This window comes from Cervus canadensis, chromosome 10 (assembly GCF_019320065.1).
Source record: "Cervus canadensis isolate Bull #8, Minnesota chromosome 10, ASM1932006v1, whole genome shotgun sequence".
Classification (NCBI taxonomy): domain Eukaryota; kingdom Metazoa; phylum Chordata; class Mammalia; order Artiodactyla; family Cervidae; genus Cervus; species Cervus canadensis.
The window spans coordinates 61,873,130-61,892,831 of NC_057395.1; the positions used below are offsets into that span (position 1 = coordinate 61,873,130).

General features: G+C 37.2%; 1 protein-coding gene across 3 annotated transcripts in view; it reads left to right on the top strand.

Annotated features, from left to right (window-relative positions):
• Nucleotides 1–19,702, top strand: part of CBFA2T2 (CBFA2/RUNX1 partner transcriptional co-repressor 2) — a 141,312-nt gene that overhangs the window by 42,228 nt on the left and 79,382 nt on the right. The window lies entirely within an intron of this gene.

Consider the following 19,702-nt stretch of genomic DNA (forward strand, 5'->3'; position numbering starts at 1 on the left):
CTGCTTAGACCCCTGTTAATGACTCCCATTTTACTCAAAATAAAACAAGAGTTTTAAAAAAGACTTTCAAGGACTTCCCTGGCGGTCCAGTGGTTACCACTCAGTGCATCTACTCCAGGGGACGTGGGTTCAATCTGTGCTTGAGAAACTAAGATCCCACACGCTGTGTGGTGTGGCCAGAAATAGAGACTTTGAAGTTTTCTGTGTTCTACGCCCATATGTTACTCCCCCTTGATCTCTGGACTCATATCCTACTGTTGATACTTTTCTAGCTCCAGCCACAGATCTTACAGTTCCTTTTGACTACTCTAGTCCTTGTCTTATGTCAGGACCTTTACCTAGACTGCGTTTTGTTCACCTGTCCTGTGGTTCATGTCTTCACTTCCATTCTCAATGAGGCCAACCAGGCTACCCTATTTTAAATTAAATGCCCTTCCCCACATTGCCAGCTTATCATCTTCTAACATACTGTGTATTTTACTTATTTTGTTTATTGTCTGTTTCCCCTTTCTAGAATGTAAGTTCCAAAGGGGACAGGGATTTTTGTCTGTTTTATTTATTGAAGTATTTCCATTGCCTAGAACATTGTCAGGCACATGGTAGATGTTCAGTAAATATTTGTTGAATGAATAAATGGAAGAGGAAGCAAAGTAACCACGTGATCCTTGCTCTCATGCAGTTTTCAGTTTGTGGTTTGCTTTCTCTAAATGAGGTTGACTACATTTTCCTTATTTTTTTGTTTGGCTTAAGTATGTGTAATTCAGAATCTTTGTGAAATTATAGGCATTTAAGCTTTGGGAAGCAGTGTTTGTTAAAAAGAATGCTATCTTGAGTTATGTTTTGAATGAAAGGAAAACTATAAAATATTAAAATAAAGTCATGTGCATGCCTGTGCCAGGAAAGGTGATGATATGACCAGGTTTTGAAAAATACTGATAGGTCACTTTGGGTCTTAATTCATTGCTATGGAACTCTTAATTACCTAATGTTTCATTTCCTTGCAATAAAAAGCAAATTCTTTGGCTTATAAAGTGGACTCACAAACCAAATTATTTTAGCTCTTGTTAAGATTATTTATCTTTTTGTAATCTACCATAAAAAGTCTTAAATTTCATTGAAACCCAAAATTCTGTGGTAGAAATAACATATGGAAGACTTTTGAACAAATATCCAGTGTTGAAGCAAACGTAAATAGTAGATATCATATTGATGCCAACTGAGGAAATATGATTAGACTTAGTCAATAAATAAATCTGTTAACATAATCTGCCATGTGCCAAATGAAATAATGAAAGTATTACTGTGGGAGGATGTTTTGTTAAATGTCCTACAAAGGCCTGTATCTTCTCTGCAAGCCTACCATGTGGTAAACACTTAATAATAATTGGGAAATAATAATAAGACCAAATTTTCTATCACTTAAATTGTTTATCTGAGGGAGGAGGTATTTACTTGTACACAAAACTTTAATAAGACGGCTGATATATCTTGTCTGTTAGTGGCTGACACTTTTTCTTTTCCTTTTTCCTGAATATTTGCAGTGATTCCATAATAGGACATTTATACTTTGATGGTTTTTTTACTTAAAAATTTAGAAGCAGCAGCCATACGCTAAAGGGAAAGGAATTTTCAGTTGATATGAATTTTGCATTTCTGTTGGTTTACTCTAGAAAACTAGCTCATTGCTATATTTTCTTTGCAACTAAAAGTTTACCACTTGTAATAGCAGAGGAAAATAAGTTTACATTATCTCTCTTTAGTTTCATTTCAGAGCCAGAATGTGTTAAAGATATGAAATACCAGGCCTTATTAAGAGAGTTTTCAGGGAAAGTGATAAAAGTAAAATTTTCTATGAAAATGCAAGAGAAAAATGGGATAAACTGGAGAATTTGTAAGGTTTTCCAGCAGGATGTATGAATTATATGTTTATCTGTAGATTCTGTAGTTACTTTATAAAAGTAGAAAGCTATCATTAACCTCAGTATTTTGTGTCTTCAACTGAAATATTGTGTGCTTGAAATATTGAATGATTTAAGTTTTCTTATGTTTCATGCTTCCTAAGTTATCAAAAGATAGAAAATAAAAAAGACTACCCGGCAGGAATTCAACTTAGATGTATATAAAAATCTGTTATGGTCACTTCCACATTTGAGTGAAAGAATTTGAACTGAACTAGTTGTAAAAACTTTCTCTGAAGTGAATATTTTCTGACTAACTTTTGAAATAAAACCAGAAACACTTTCCTAGGGTAAGAAGAAAAAATTCCAATGTATCAAGTGGGAAATCATAAGGAAAGTAGCATCTTTGTATTATTCCAGTTGTTGTATAAGTGCTAGGCCAGTTGTGAGTTTTAATCTTTACCTTATGTTCGCTTTTACCTGGAGAACTGGGAATTTAGATCTCTTTAACTGCTTGTGTGGTTTTTGGACTTTAGTTTCCTCTAGGTAATAATAGGGGATTCCCTGGTGATGGTAGTTGTAAAGAACCCACCTACCAGCGTAGGAGACATAGAGATACGGGTTCAATCCCTGGGTTGGAAGATCCCCTGGAGGAGGGCATGGCAACCCACTCCAGTATTCTTCCCTGGCGAATCCCAGGGACAGAGGAGCCTGACGGGCTATAGTCCATAGGGTTGCAAAGAGTCAGACATGACTAAAGCAGCTTGTTACATGTACAGGTAATAATAGACAGGCTTCAGCAATAGGTACTTGTCTTAATACTAATAAAACTCATATTTTAGGCTTTTCAACCTCAAATTTGAGTACCTGAAGAATATATAGATGTATTTTTTTAAATCTTCCTAAGTGAAGTGAAAATCACTCAGTCATGTCCAATTTTTGTGACTCGATGGACTCTACAATCAAAAAGAATGATTCCATGTAAAGTCCATTAAATTCTCCAGGCCAGAATATTGGGGTGGGTAGCCTTTCCCTTCTCCAGGGGATCTTAATAACCCAGGACTCGAACCCAGGTCTCCCACATTAAACAAGACATCAACATCAGGCAAACTTCTTATAAGAGCATAATCACCTCAAAATAATCAAGAGAAATTACCATTATATATTTTAAAAAACTTGTTTAGGGTGAAACTTCCTGAATGGTGGAGTAAGGGGCTTGGCAAATTCCTTCCTCTCAAATTTTTTGCAGTTAAAACTGGGCAGAATTGTTCAAAGCAACCGTTCTTGTACTGGCTTGTTCCCAGCAGCATTACTCAACAACCAAAAGTTGGAAATAGTCCAAATATCCGTCAGCTAGTAAGTATAAAGAATGTGGTACACCCACCAATAGAATACTACTCTTCAGTAAAAAGGAATGAATGTTGATACTTGGATGAACCTCAGAAGCATCGTACTTGAGTTACGGTAGTCAGGTATGAAAGACAACATATTATGATTTCATTTATTTTTATGATTTCATTTATTTATTAATGAATGGTTAATTTATAGGAGCAGAGTAAGCAGGTTAGCGATTTCCTAGAACTGTGGGTATAAATGGGATTTAATGTAAAGGACCATAAAGGATCTCTGGGGAGCAATTGAAATGTTCTAAAATGAGACTGTGGTGATGGTTATACAGCTCTATAAATTTACTAAAAATCATTAAATTATACATTTAAAACAGGTAAATTTTATGGTATGTATGCTAAGCCTTGGACTTCCAAGATGGTGCAGTGGTAAAGAATTCACCTGTCAGGCAGGAGACTTGGGTTTGATCCCTGGGTCGGGAAGATCCTCTGGAGAAAGAAATGGCAACCCACCCTAGTATTCTTGCCTAGGAAATCCCATGGACAAAGGAGCCTGGTGGGCTACAGTCCACGGGATGGCAGTGTCGGACTCAACTTAGCAACTCAGCAGCAGCAGCAGCATGCTATACCTCAATAAAACTCTTAGGTTGGGTTCCCCGCACCTCCACCATTCTAAAGGAGAGGCCCAGGTAGAGCACATTTCTGCAGATGGGTTTACTTAAGTGGCTTTTTTCAGCCTGTTTAATTCAGGTGTTCTGAGAGCTTGAGGCCAGCAGGAGATGGAACACTGGCTTTGATCTTAGGCATGTCAGTGACACTAACCTTGTAAGTTTTTAAATTTATAAAATAGGATTCAGTAAATACCCAACTTTAAAAAACCTGACAAGAATTCGGACATTGAGTTTTGTCTTTCACATAAAGTCTTCTGAAAGGTGGTGAGAGCTGTAGAGCACAGTAACTTGACAGCTCTCCCACCTTCTTGCAAATGGGCACCCACCCCTGGGGTGAAGGATGCCTTATCTGGGACAAGGCACGGGTAGCAAAAATGGTCAAAAGGTTTGGGGAAACCAATTCTAGGCTAGTAGTTTTTCATAGTTATTAGCAAAGGAGTCTTGAAATTATTAAAAGTTTTTGCCATTTCAAAACAGTAGCTTTCCCATAAAAATTCTTGGAGAGAACATAACTTGATTTGACCACAGCATATTTAATAAGAATTTAATTCAACTTCAGAACTTATCCTCTCCTTGCTCTATTTTTTAAAACTTTTTTTTTTTTTAATTAATTTTTGGCTGTGCTGGTCTTCATTGCTACATGGGCTTTGTCTAGTTGCAGCAGGAGAGGCTACTCTTTGTTACAGTGGACAGGCTTCTCATTGCAGTGGCGTCTCTTGTTAGGGAGCACATGCTCTAGGCATGCAGGCTTCAGTAGTTGTGGCTCACAGGCGCAGTAGTTTTGGCTCTCGGGAACCCGCGTCCCCTCCGTTGACATGTGCTTTCTTATCCATTGCACCACCTGGGAGTCGCCCTTGCTCTATTTTAGTCAAATGAACAAGTTGGATTTTTGTTTTGTTCTGCTATTTCTTTTTGGCCACATCATGCAGCTTGTGGGATCTTAGTTCCCAGGATTGAACCTAGGCCCACAGCAGTGAAAGCACCACGTCCTCACCACCAGACCACGCAGGGGCTCCCAAAGTGGGAGCTGGATTAGATTCTTTCTAAAGTTGATATTCTGTGGTTCAATCCTGTTAAATTATTTTTGAAGCAATTAGGAAATTTCAGTTTATCTAACAAATAAACATTGAGTATGTTGATCAAAACATACCAGTTGTCCTCAGAGAATAGTAATAGACTCAGGTCAACAAAAAACTGAAAATCTAGTGGGTTTCCCTGGTGGCTCAGATGGTAAAAAAAACTGAAAATCTTAAGTACAGTGTGGTATTATGTCAGGCTTCTTGGACAGCACTGTGAAGGGCCGATTGTCAACTCTGCTTGCTTTGAGAATCCTCTCTCCTTAAGGGAAAGTCTCTAAGGTAAGTCTTTAAAAGATGAATCCTTCCCCAGGTGTGTAGAGAAGAGCTTATTTGAAGTGCTCATAGTGAAGGAAAATGGTTGGTACTCTGATTTGAGTAGAATACCTGCATATCATCCCTCATGCCTTAAAATATAGGGTAATGTGTTGGTTTATTCTAGCAAATGAAAATTCCTGCTTCATTTATTTTCTGTTCCTCTGATCCATCAACTTTAAAAAATCTGCTATCACAATCAAATTGAATTCTTGATTTTAAATAATGATCCACAGCTGTTGCAGCCTGACTTGGTCCCATAAGGGTCGATGACTCAAACATCAAGAGAATTGTTTCAGCTTTGTTTTCAAGGTCACTTGTGAATTTGATTGCTTCTCTGCTTTTTCTTTTTGACACAAAATTCTTACAAGCTTTGTAATGGTAACTATGTAAAGCAAATAATCAGGAAATTATGAAGTTTTTAATAATAGTAAAACAGGAACCTATACGTAGTCACATAAACTGGAAAGTTAAAATATCTTGTTTCTGGAAAGCCTCCAAACATCTCTTTCATTTTCAGGCTATTTTCAGGTTACTAGACTACATGGAAGATAAATTTAAATAAGACATAGAAACAAAAAAGTTTAAGCAAGAAGCAAAGCTATAAGAGACTCCTAACACCTAGTTTGACATCTGATTTGACAGATGGAGAGGGTTAATGATTTAGATAATATACTTAGTAGCTGAATTGGCACAGGTACTCCAGGCTATTTTTATAGAATTGTGAGAGAAAATTAGTATCTCTTAAAATGGTTGCTGTAAATAACCTAAAAAAGAGGACACTTCATAGTCAGATCAGCTGTATATTTCAAACTTTAAACATTTGTTGTCACGCCTCATGGAACTGAAGATGAGTGAGACAGCTTTTGTCCATTGAGGTTTTTACAGGATTGTTTGACATGGAGAAGCTGAGACAAACTGGCCTATGTTATCTTCTTACTACTCCCAATAAAGTTCTTTGTGGTCTAATCCCTTGCTTGTCACATAACTTCAGCCTCTTCCTGCAGGCTTAATGCTGTCTAGTCATGCCAACCTCCTTCCACTTCTTCAAACTAGCCATGCATCAAGTTCAGTTCAGTTGCTCAGTTGTGTCCGACTCTTTGCGACCCCATGGACTGCAACACACCAGGCTTCCCTGTCCATCACCAACTCCTGGAGCTTATTCAAACTCATGTCCTTCGAGTCGGTAATGCCATCCAACCATCTCATCCTCTGTCGTCCCCTTCTCCTCCTTCCTTGAGCCTTGCCCAGCATCAGGGTCTTTTCAAATGAGTCAGTTCTTCACATCAAGTGACCAAAGTATTGGAGTTTCAGCTTCAGCATCAGTTCCTTCCAATGAATATTCAGAGTTGATTTCCTTTAGGATTGACTGGTTTTATCTCCTTGCAGTCCAAGGGACTCTCAAGAGTCTTCTCCAACACCACAGTTCAAAACCATCAATTCTTTAGCGCTCAGCTTTCTTTGTAGTCCAACTGTCACATCCATACATGACTACTGGAAAAACTATAGCTTTGACTAGACGGACCTTTGTCGGCAAAGTAATATCTCTGCTTTTTAAGATGCTTTCAAGGAGCAAGCATCTTTTAATTTCATGACTATAGTCACCATCTGCAGTGATTTTGGAGCCCCCCAAAATTAAGTCTGTCGTTGTTTCCATTGTTTCCCCATCTATTTGCCACAAAGGGATGGGACCAGATGCCATGATCTTCATTTTCTGAATGTTGAGTTTTAAGCCAACTTTTTCACTCTCCTCTTTCACTTTCATCAAGAGGCTCTTTAGTTCTTTGCTTTCTGCCATAAGGGTGGTGTCATCTGCATATCTGAGGTTATTGATATTTCTCCCAGCAATCTTGATTCCACCTTGTGCTTCATCCAGCCTGGCATTTCACATGATGTACTCTGCATAAAAGTTAAATAAGCTGGGTGACAATGTACAGCCTTGATGTACTCCTTTCCCAATTTGTTGTTCCATATCCAGTTCTAACTGTTGCTTCTTGACCTGCATACAGATTTCTCGGGAGGCAGGTCAGGTGGTCTGGTATTCCCATCTCTTGAGGAATTTTGCATGGTTTGTTGTGATCCACCCAGTCAAAGGCTTTGGTGTAATCAATAAAGCATAAGTAGATGCTTTTCTGGAACTCTGCTCTTTCGATAATCCAACAGATGTTGGCAATTTGATCTCTGGTTCCTCTGCCTTTTCAAAATCCAGCTTGTACTGTTGAAGCCTGGCTTGGAGAATTTTGAGCATTACTTTGCTAGTGTGTGAGATGAGGGCAATTGTGTGGTAGTTTGAACATTGTTTGGCATTGCCTTTCTTTGGGATTGGAATGAAAACTGACCTTTCCTGGTCCTGGGGCCACTGCTGAGTTTTCTAAATTTGCTGGCATACTGAGTGCAGCACTTTCACAGCATCATCTTTTAGGATTTGAAATAGCTCAACTGGAATTCCATCACCTCCACTAGCTTTGTTCCTAGTGATGCTTCCTAAGGCCCACTTGACTTCACACTCCAGGATGCCTGGCTCTAGGTGAATGATCACACCATCATGATTATCTGGGTCGTGAAGATCTTTTTTGTATAGTTCTTCTGTGTATTCTTGCCACCTCTTCTTAATATCTTCTGCTTCTGTTAGTTCATACCATTTCTGTCCTTTATTGTGCTCATCTTTGCATGAAATGTTCCCTTGGTATCTCTTAATTTTCTTGAAGAGATCTCTAGTCTTTCCCATTCTGTTGTTTTCCTCTATTTCTTTGCATTGATCACTGAGAAAGGCTTTCTTATCTCTCCTTGCTATTTGGAACTCTGCATTCAAATGGGTGTATCTTTCCTTTTCTCCTTTGCCTTTCGCTTCTGTTCTTTTCTCAGCTATTTGTAAGGCCTCCTCAGACAACCATTTTACCTTTTTGCATTTCTTTTTCTTGGCAATGGTCTTGATCACTGCCTCCTGTACAGTGTCACGAACCTCCCTCTGTAGTTCTTGAGGCACTTTATCAGATCTAATCCCTTGAATCTATTTGTCATGCCATGCATGCCTCTTCGCATATATCCCGTCCCCTCTGCTGAAATACTTGAAATACTCTTCATCTCCTTTTGAAAAAGAAGCCTAGTTCACTTCTTATCTTTTAATTATTCACTTTATCAGAGAATTCTCACTTCCCTCACTCTCACTTCACCCCCTGATGGGAGGTCCATAGTTCTTCTAATCTTTTTCTAATTTTTTTTCCCTTTATTTTAATAACAGTGGTTCCCAACCTTTTTTTGCACCAGGGACGGGTTTTATGAAAAACAGTTTGTCCATGAGTCAGAGTTGGGGATGTTTTCAGGATGATTCAGGTATATTACATTTGTTGATCCACACTGCATCAGCTCCACCTCAGATCATCAGGCATTAGATTCTCATAAGGACCATGGTATCTATATCCCAATGCCACTGCTGATATGAGAGGAGGTGGAGCTCAGGCAGTAATGAGAGCAATGGCTGTAAAGACAGAAGAAGCTTCCCTTGTTCACCGCTCATCTCCTGCTCTGTGGCCTGGTACCTATAGGCCATGGACTGGTCCTGATCCATGGCCCAGGGGTTGGGGACTCCTGCTTTATTTACTGTTTATTAGATATTTATGCATATGATAATTATAATACTTTTCCTTCCAACAGACTGCAAGCTCTGTGTGGACAGAGACAATATTTTTGTTCACTGTTGTATCTCCAACATATAGCATAATGCCTGGCCCAAGTAGGTGTATGAGTCTTTCTAAATCTATTCTGTTGCAATGAAACCATAGCATAGTTTCATATATAGAGCCGGATAGTAAACATTTTTGGCTTTATGGGCTAATATAATCTCTGTCTCAACTCTGTCGTTGTCAATGGAAAACCAGTTATAGATCGACAATATATAGACAAATGGGCTATATAAGTTTTAGTAAAACTTTATTTACCAAAAGAATAAAGAATTTAGCAAAACTACGGCCTGCTGATCCCCGCTTTGAACAATCATCTCCTAAAAGGTCCGTCTAGTCAAGGCTATGGTTTTTCCAGTAGTCAGATATGGATGTGAGAGTTGGACGGTGAAGAAAGCTGAACACTGAAGAATTGATGCTTTTAAACTGTGGTGTTGGAGAAGACTCTTGAGAGTCCCTTGGACTGCAAGGAGATCCAACCAGTCCATCCTAAAGGAGATCAGTCCTGGGTATTCACTGGAAGGACTGATGCTGAAGCTGAAACTCCAGTACTTTGGCCACCTCATGCAAAGAGTTGACTCGTTGGAAAAGACCCTAATGCTGGGAAGGATAGGGGGCAGGAGGAGAAGGGGATGACAGAGGATGAGATGGCTGGATGGCATCACTGACTCGATGGACACGGGTTTGGGTAGACTCCGGGAGTTGGTGATGGACAGGGAGGCCTGGCATGTCACAATTCATGGGGTCACAAAGAGTTGGACGCAACTGAACTGAACTGAACTGAAATCATTTTTGTGGACCTGAAAGTTCTCTCATTATGCAGTCTTGCAAACTTTCCCTAAAGGTTTTTTAGATGATTTCATTTTTGTATAGTAGATGTTAAAGCATTAATTTTTTAAAAGACTGGTGTTAAAATGTTTTTTCTTTCAAAATATAATCTTTAAGATTTTTATTTTCTTATTATTGTGTTATATGTTTTTGCTTTTCCCAAGTTAGCGAGTATACTTGTACATTTAATTTTACATTTCTGTTTAAGTAAAACATTATTCTTTATATTAATTTAAAAATAAAACACTGGGGGACTGCCTTGACAATTCAGTGGTTAAGACTCTGTGCTTGTGCTTCAGGGGCACAGGTGTGAACCCTGGTCAGGAGCTAAGATCTCACAGGCTGTGCAGTGAAGTAGAATAGAATAAAATATTTGGTTTTGGGGTAAAGCTTAGTTTTAAGTTTTACAATGTGTTAAATTTTAAAAAATATAATTCTGATGTTTGAGATGAAATATAATATTGTTTTTAAATGGCAAAGAAGATTCCAAATATGCAAGTAAATATGATCCACAGTGGAGAATTCCCTGGCAGTCTAGTGGATAGGACTCAGTCTAGTGGATAGGACTCTGTGCTCTCACTGCTAATCCCTGCTCAGGGAAGTAAAATCCCACAAACTTCATGATATGGCCCCCCAAAAAAGACCATCCACAATGAAAATGTAGTTGACTGTAAGCATCAGTATTTATTGTTATTTTTTAACACCGTTGTTTGAGGATCTAGAGTCATCTTTATGTGCTGGATGAGAGATAGTTTTAATCTAATGAATCCAACTCAAAGGTCTGGATTACAAGCATATTTGTAGTATCATTTTTAGGCTTCTAATTTTATGTTATATATTTTTAAAAAATAATTTTTAAAATTTATTTATTTTTGTCTGTGCTGGCTCTTCATTGTTGTGCGGGCTGTCTCTAGTTGTGGCAAGCAGGGCTACTCTAGTTGTGGTATGTTGACTTCTCATTGCAGTGGCTTCTCTTGTTGCAGAGCAGGGGCTCTAGAGCACGGATTTCAGTAGTTGTCACAGGGACTTCATTGCCCCTCAGCAAGCGGGATCCTCCCAGACTAGGAATTGAACCCATGTCCCCTGCATTAGCAGGCAGACTCCTAACCACTGGACCACTTGGGAAATCCCTACTTTGTCTTTCAGCAGTGGGCCATTATAGGTATGAAATGAACATTATTACTGATACATCAGTAAAAATAACAATTTAAAATAAGTTACCGTTCAGTACCACCACCATGGCAGTAGTTGTGATCAGTAGAGTAAGAAACCAAAGGAGAGACTGTCTTGAGCACCTTCATTAGAACCCCATGGACTGCTGCACACACTCACTTAATACCCCAGAGTTTTCAAACTGTTCTGTTGTGAGTGGGGACTTTTTTCCTTTTTGACAAGTGCTTATTTGGTGTTATAGAACATTTATAGTGGGTTGCAAGAATCATAAAACAGACCCTTGTTCACCCCGTGTTAACATTTTGTCCCATTTGCTTTATCATCATTGTGTGTGTATTAGGTATATATAATTTTTAAAACCACTCTGAGAATACGTGAAACAGTGTCCCTCTTGCCTCCAAATACTTAAATGAGACAATGTCTAGATAATCCTGTTTTTCTGTTCACTCATCTACCATGGTGATTTTCTGCTTCCATCATCCTTTCTGTTTTTATAGGTTGACCTCTGCTAGAAGGGATAGCTTGCTTTTCTTCCTTATAGATTGATAGATTTTTAAAATTCAATTTTTATTTCACGTTATGCTTTAATCTATTATGACCATTTATTTTGATGCTCAGATTGTCTCACAGTTGACCACAGTAGCCCTTTCTAACTGGCATCAGTATCTTTTTGACATGCCCTCAACATTTCTGAGTAGTCTTTTATTTTCTTATATAAGATGTTGCCTGCTTATTTTGTGTTTTCCTGCCCTATCCTGGATCAGCCATTTCTCCAGGGAGCTCTGGTTTTACTAGAAAATGTGGTTTAGATATCAGGATCTGGATATAAGATGTGTTCACTGCTACAAGGTGTCATTGCTTCTAGACTCTGAGTAAACAGGTAGGAAGTATATGTATGAATGTGTTTGTGTGTGTATTCCTATGTCTATATGTTTTTATTATAAAAATTTATAATACAGTATCATGTATAATATAATAGCCATGTGTTCATATTGATACCTCCAATTCAAATCTAATATCCAGGGGCATATTCTAATTTTCCTATAGGAGGACATTAAAAAAAATGTTTGTTCCTCCCCAAGTTTTTGACTGCCCTGCGTGGCATTCAGGATCTTAAGTTTCCACCACCCACCAGGGATTGAACCCATGTACCCTGCAGTGGAAGCACAGAGTGTTAACCACTGGACAGCCAGAGAAGTCTTGGGAGGACATTTAAAAACAAAAATCCTTTACAAATTTCATTGTAAAGCAACCAACTAGCACCTGTGTTCACTATTCCTGATAGATTGCACCGTCATCCTTTATTTTTAAAAGTTGATGATATATCATCTGATGATGTAGTCAGTGAAATAAATGAATATGTTGGCACGATGTTAAACCTCACGTCAGACTTCAATTTGTTTTGTCCGAGTTGCTTTAAAAAACTGTCTCTAGACACAGATACCAAGGGGGAAAGTCGGGGGAAAGTGGGATAGGATGAATTGGGAGATGGGGATTGGCATGCATACACTGTTGATACTAAGTATAAAATAGCTCACTCATGAGCACCTACTGTGTAGTACAGGGAACTCTACTCAGTGCTCTGTGGCGACCTAAATGGGAAGGAATTTTTTAAAAATGGGGATGTCTGTGTACATATAGCTGACTCACTTTGCCATACAGTAGAAAGGAACACAACATTGTAAAGCAAGTATACTCCAGTATAACTGTTCAAATCAGCCTGCCAATTTCACCCATAATTTGGCACACTTAAAAAAAAATGCTCTTTATTTTTTACTTTGTGTTATGGAAAATATCAAACAGACCTAAAAATGGACCCTCATGTAAGTAAACACCATGCTGCAGTAGTCACCAACTCAGCTTCTCTTGAAGGAAATCTTAGATAGCATATAAGTTTATCAATAACAGTTTCTGTGTATCTCTTAAGAAATAAAGAGTTTTCTTAAAAAGGTAAATATTAAAAATTTTAAAACAATTCCTTAATATAATTAAATGTCAAGTGAGTCTTAAAAATTTCCCAGTCATAGGTTATTTTTTATGGTTCGTTCAAGTCAAAATCCACATAAAGTCCACATACTGCGTTTAAAGTCTTTTATTTCTCTTTATAGGTTCTCCTCCAGTTCCCTTCCTCTATCTCACCCTTTTTTCTATAAATCTAGGTTGTTTGCACTATAGGTTTCTTCACATTCTGGACTTTGCTAATTGTACTTCCATGCTGTCACTTAAGACATTCCTATATTTTCTCACTGTCCAGTAAATCTGATGTTAGATCCAAAGGCTTAATCAGATTCAGAGTTACTTTTTTTTCTCTTGGCTGAACTGGGTCTTCATTGTTGGCGTGAAGCTTTCTTTCGTGTGGCGAGTGGGGGCTGCTCTAGTTGTGGTGCGTTTTCTTCTCATCCCAGTGGCTTTTCTTGTTGTGGAGCACGGGCTCTAGGCTGGGGGGGCTTGAGTAGTTGTGATGCCCAGGCTTCTTTGCTCCATGGCATGCAGGGTCTTCTCAGACCATCTATCAATCAAACCCATGTCCCTGGCATTGGCAGGTGGGTTCTTAACCACTGAACCACTAGGGAAGTCCCCATATTTACTTTTTTGTTTTAAATCATGACTGCTTCACAGGTCATGGTATTACTTCCTCAGGGAAGCTCATTAATGTCCGTATATCTCATCTCATATAGTGGCAATTGATTTATTACCTAGATTAATTTTTTTCATCAGGGACTTGCAAAATGATTGTATTGTAAGTACGTATTTACCTCAGAGATAATTTCGGTTTCAGTTCCAGACCACTGCCATAAAGTGAGTATCACAGTAAAGTGAGTCACATGAGTTTTTTAGTTCCTCAGTGCATATTAATATTATGTTTACACTAAACAGTAGTCTATTTAAAGTGTGGAGTAGCAGGCCTAAAAAATGTACATACCTTAATTAAAAAATAGTTTATTGCTAAAAAATGCTAATCATCACCTGACAATGCAAGATTGCCAGTCATTCACTTTGTTTAAAAAAAAGAAAAAAGAAGAAGAAGAAAAAAAATAGTATATGTAAAGTGCAATAAAATGAGTTATGCCTGTATATAATTTTTTCATTTTAGTTGGACTATTTCAGTAGGGATCTGTTTTCACGAAGTATTTGTTTTCCTAGAGGTACAGCTCATATAGGAAAGCAGGTAAAATGCTTGGTATATACTGGTTTCAGAATAATGAATTTGTCCCCTAGTATCCTTGAAAAGGTGAAAAATCAGTTAAGTTCCATTCTAAAGTCATGAATGTAAATATTTTGTTGTGTTTCAATCCATTGCAGTTATTATTACTATTTTACTGATGCCCAAATTACCACATTTTAGTTAGTGGGAGTCTCTTCAGGTTGGCTTCTTTTTTTTTTTCCATTTATTTTTATTCATTGGAGGCTAATTACTTTACAATATTGTAGTGGTTTTTGCCATACGTTGACATGAATCAGCCATGGATTTACATGTGTTCCCCATCCCGATCCCCGCTTCAGGTTGGCTTCTAAGTCCCTAGAACCTAACTCCAAAAGACTTGGATAGCTTAAAAAAAAAAACTTAAAAAAAGACTTGGATAGCTTAATTGATTTCTGATATGACAAGTTTTATACATATCCTGCCCTATACCCGGAGTCAACTGTTTTTCTAAAGAGCTCTGCTTCCTTTTAGTGGGAAATGGTATTTAGGAACTGTAGTCTGGGTGCTAGAAGTGAAAGAACCATCTTTTTTTTACTTTTTAAAATAATACTAAATAAAAATAAAATAAAATAATACTAGATTTATTTATTCTCTCCTGCACTTCTTATAGGTTAAAATTCCAAGGTATTTTAATTGGGTGATTGTGGTTAGTTATGTGAACAAGTTAATGCTGACATTGGCAAGAGATTTCAGTTCTTTACTATATAGACATCTTAGGGCTGCTGAAGTTTTTATGACATGGTGGCTGGCTTCTCCCAGAGCTAGTGATCCAGGACAACCAGTGGCATCTTTTGATTCATTTTTCTACTAGGCAATAGGCTATAGTTTTCTGGCTGTGAATCCAGACTACTTGGTGCTGACACTCACTTTGTGGGTTAAATAGCCAAGTTATGTAACTCTTTGTGCCTCATTTTCCTTAGTTATAACTTTGCGATAATAGTATTTAGAAACTTTATAATATAGGGTCTTTGTGAAGATTCAGACAATTAAAACTGTCTCTGGCATTTAATACACAGGGTAAGCACTCAGCCGGCTGCTTTTGCTTCTATTACCGCCCCCACTGGGATGGAACTACAGACACGAAACCTAGTCAGTAAGTTGCCCTTGACAGAAATACAGAAATAGTCTTTCTTCTTCTTTTTTTTTTTTTTTTTTTAGTGTTTCTTCTTATTTGCCCAAAATTGCCATGACTGACAATTTGTTTACAGATTCCAGATATTTCAAGTATGATAGAAAAGAGAATCGTAGCCACACCTGTTTTGATTATGTACATGGAGGATCTTTCATTCTTAATCTGTGTTCATGGAGACTTTGGTGCAGATATATGTTGATGTAATGTGGCCAGGAAGCAGCCAAACACTCCCCCTGGTAACTTTTTGTTTTTATTTTCAAGGAGTTTTAAAAAGAAAGGGAGGTCCAGTGGACCTTTTGCCCAGTTTACCTCAATGGTAATACTTTGTGTGTCAAGTACAATGACAGTTTTTGATGATCAATTTTCATTTAGCAGAAATTGACTGAGCAGCTGTTACATGCTAAGTATTTGGAGGTATAAGTGATTAAACTCTGACCTTGAGCAGCTCAGTTCTTCTCTTTGGGTTCTCATTGTTAATATTTCTAAATGTATATTTTGTCTCTTCATTGTTAAAGCTTGCATTAGCAGCTCCTTAATGTTAAGCATTATGTTATTTCTCACATTCATATTTGCCTTGTTTTAAAACAATTTTTTGAATTCTGTCTTCATCTTTCATTTATAATCTTTACAGCATCAGAACCATGTTGCCTGCATTGTCTTATTTTAATCACATGCCAGTTTTGCAGTGCTACCAAGTCTGGATCTGAGAGGTAGCTTGTGTGATTCATTTACATATATTTCTGTTAGTATAGCTCCCCAAATTAATTTTCAACTTTGCATTTTTCATCCAACTACATGTTCGTTTTTAATCATTCATTTTAAGAAGGAATTTTTCATATGTAGAATTTTGAAACTGATTCAAAGAGCAGAAGCTATTAAACAATAGCAGAAACCAGACAATATGTAGGACTTTAAATAGTAATTGTTACACATTTGAATGTTCCCCAAAATATGAGTCTCTGTGTCAGTGTGTGTTTCTACATGTTATTCCACTAGGGACTTGCACAGATAGGTTTTGCATAATATCCTTGCTGTTATTGTCAGCCATAAACAAATTACACGTATTTAACAAGTTAATGTCAGATTGGCCAGGAGCCACTGGGAGGTGTGTGCTTAGTGACATCAGCTGGCAGAGAGCCCTGGTAACAGGGAGGGCTGGAAGGGTAGTGCAGGCAGAGGAAGCAGGAGGGAGAGAGACAGAGAGACTGACTGTATCTGGGGATTCTGGCAAGGTGAAGAGCTGGTCTGTTTGGCAGGACCTTCCCATCTGGGATCCATCTGTGTTTCCCTGGAATGGGACAGGCAGCTCTAGTCAGTGAGAAATCGCAGATGTGAGAGAGCTGACACATGTCCAGCTAATGAAAGAAGGAAGAAGGCTGGTCTCACATTGGGCTTTGAAGATTAGGAGGAGAAAAAGAGGAGCTATTCTGTATCTATCTCAAATAAATTTGGTATATTTTAAGACTCTGGATTGTTGTAACCTGGGCATTTGGGGTAAGTACACTTTAGTTTGGGGCTAACATGGCAATTATTTATTTCAGATTATGATGATATGACTCTTTTGATATTTGATGAGAGTTTAGCCTTTAGCAGTGTTATTTTGATGCTTCATTTAGTTCATATTTTTACTGTATCATTTTTCATTTCCACCTTTATATTTGAATGCCATGCTTTCTTGAATGGAAACTTTAATCAGATGTTACATATGAATTCTATGGCTAGGAAAATAGTCCCACAAGTATTTCTTTAAGGTATTCTACATTGAGTCTTTCTGTGATATTTTGAGGAAAATTTTTTTCTCCTTTAGTATGCATAATACAAATAGTGTTAAAAAAGATGACTCATAAAATACTCTTTCTTATTGTCATATTTTATTTCAACATATTTGGGTGAATTACAGCTAAAAGATAATTTTAATGTATTTAGCTCTTTTTTCTCTCTTATAATTTCTTCCTATCTTGTTTTCTTCTGCTTACTTTCTACATGCAAAATAAATAACACTGACAAACTTGATTTGAATTATAAGTTTGGAGTAGTTTTGTGATGCAGTAAATTCAAGTGTAGTTAGCTACTGTGTTCTATAGTCCTTTTTAGTTTGTGATCCATAATTTAATTTTTTTTTTTTTTTTTTTTGCTATTTCTGTACATTGTATTCATGTTTTTCCAGGCCCCCTAATTTGGACAACTATGAGAAGAGCATGGGTTTGGGAATTAGACATACTGTACAGCTCTTCTTTGCTAGTTCTGTAATCTCAAGCAAGCTACTTATTCTCTTTGAGTCTCTGTTTTCTGAAATTACTGCCTTATGTCATTATTGGTGAAATTTGTCTGGTACATAGAAGGCATACAAGTTAGTTTCAGAACTTTCTAGATGTTCATTATTTTGCTGTGTTTGTCTCTAAATCTTCTGCATTTTTAACTTCAGACTCTTAGACTAAGAATGGATCTTATCTATGTAGTTTTCAAGGTACTTTCCTCTCACTGTACCTACCTCCCAGATCATTTGTTTCTGTTATAAATGTTGTATGCCATCTTTTTGTCTCACTGTGATTATAAATGATTTGGAAAGTATTCTAAATATTGTAATGCAAATGAACCTGTTTTATTATATCAGAACAGAACTTTAAATTGTATTTCTTTTCTTTCAAAATGCAAATAGGAACTTTAAAAAGTACTTTATTCCTTAAAAATTCTTCAGTTTTCACTTACGTCAGTTGGGTACTTATTTTAAGAGGACAGTATTAGTACAATACTGTTCATTTTCTTCTTTTCAGTTTTGCAGTCAGATTTCTTTAGCTGGGGGGAGACTTTGTAAATGAACTTTTAAAATGTATATTTATTCTCTTACACCCAGTTGATTAAATGATTTAGTAACAAATTTAGAGTTTCTTTTTTTGATAGGGTCCAGTGTTCAGAATCTTTGGAGACTTGTTTGAATATTTGAGAGGGTATAGGATTTATATTGAATTTAATTGACTCTTTCAGTGAGCAGGCTCTTTTCATTGTACTCTAAATGATGTGCTCCTAGGTTGAGTAGAGAGAAAAAGACTTAATGCTGAAGTGTAGTACAGGTTAGGGTCTACTGTGAAGTCATTCTCATACTGCCGCATGTCCTTACCAGGAATACTTTTGATGCTAGAGTTTCAAGAAGCATATGAAATGATAAATAATATGCATTTTAATATGTGGAGTTACCCTGGCTGCAAATAAAGGTGGCTTATTAAATGTCCTGCTAGGGCCAACACTGTTCAGGAGGATAGCTGCTTATTACTAAGTCAATAAGCAATATTTTTTACTTGAATATTAGAGAAAATTGTAGTATTGGGTTGGCCAAAAACCTCATTTGGGTTTTTCAGTAACATCTAATGGAAGATGTTCATCTTTCTGAAGACTGTGAAAGCTTTCAAGAAACTTTCCTACTGTAAAAAGAGGAAACCTCCTAAATTGGCTTCCAGGAATGACCCAACCAAGGCTTATTTCATAGCAAGGGGCCATGTTGGGTTGAAGGTATTTACTACAATAATGTCAGTAAACTAGAGAAGAAGATAATGACATTTAAATTGCATCTTTGGAACATAAAGGAAGAGTGCTTTTAAGTTTGAGTGAACATACTTTATACAAAACTGGAAAAATTCAAGTTGATCTGAAAGACTAGTTGGATCATGCATTGAAGGTTTTTTAAGGCCACTAGTGTTCATAAGTCCCCAGTGATAACCTATTGAAAATGTTAGGATTGAAAAGGATCTTAAGGATAATCTAGTCAGTTGCATTATTTTATAGATAAGTTGAGGAAGGGTGGTAGAGTGGTAAAAAGTCAGCCTGGCCCAGCATTTATTACCCTAGTTGGTAACTGAGCTTGGTCTGGAATCGTATCCTGAGTTTCCAGGACATTGATTTTATAGTTTTTCATTGCCCATTGTGTGTGATAAGATGGTAAGGGATAAAAAGTCTTCTAGAGGAAGTAAAATGAACTCAAATGTGTAAGTCCTGGAAATTACTGCCAACTCAGGCAATCAAGAGAATCTTCAAGAAGAGTTAGCATTTGATTAGAATTTAGAAGGACAGGAAGAATTTGGACTCTTCATTTTTTTTTTTTTTTTGGAAGAAGCACAGGGGATAGATGAAAAAGTTCACCTTTCATTAACTCCAAGTGCGTTAACTCAGACTTTGTCAGATACATAACTACACAGTATTAATTTCTACTATGTTTTCAACTTGCCTAGCTGTTGTTGCTGCCTTTCCAAATCCAAGAGTAATTGTTTGTTTCTGAGATAATTATCTATATACATGATACACTCTACCCCCTTTTTAAACTTACGGTTTATACCAGGAACTCTATAATTTAAAAGGTTTCTACTTAGATGGACTGTGTGAGTTG